Genomic DNA, 210 nt, shown 5'->3' with positions numbered 1-210 from the left:
CACATCTAAGGGCCAGCCAGTCCACAGGGCGTGTGCCTTGCAGAAGCATCAGGGGCAGGTCAGGCTGGAAAGTCACAGGCTGAGTTCAAACTCCTTATTTCTTACTCAGGTCTTACACAGTGCCAGCTATTAACAGTACTGGACTCAGGTGTGCTCTGCACATGAGGCGAAGAGGGGATAAGTGAATGGAAGACGCTCTATGCTTGCTAA

The 210-nt window shown here is 51.4% G+C and overlaps 1 protein-coding gene across 5 annotated transcripts in view; it reads right to left on the bottom strand.

Moving 5' to 3' along the window:
• TAF6 (TAF6 RNA polymerase II, TATA box binding protein (TBP)-associated factor, 80kDa) overlaps positions 1–210 on the bottom strand; it is an 8,843-nt gene that overhangs the window by 2,904 nt on the left and 5,729 nt on the right. The gene's annotated exons all lie outside the window — the stretch shown is intronic.

Source organism: Bison bison, unplaced genomic scaffold (assembly GCF_000754665.1).
Source record: "Bison bison bison isolate TAMUID 2011002044 unplaced genomic scaffold, Bison_UMD1.0 scf7180017864208, whole genome shotgun sequence".
NCBI classification, from domain to species: Eukaryota; Metazoa; Chordata; class Mammalia; order Artiodactyla; family Bovidae; genus Bison; species Bison bison.
This window is presented reverse-complemented; position numbering and strand designations above follow the sequence as displayed.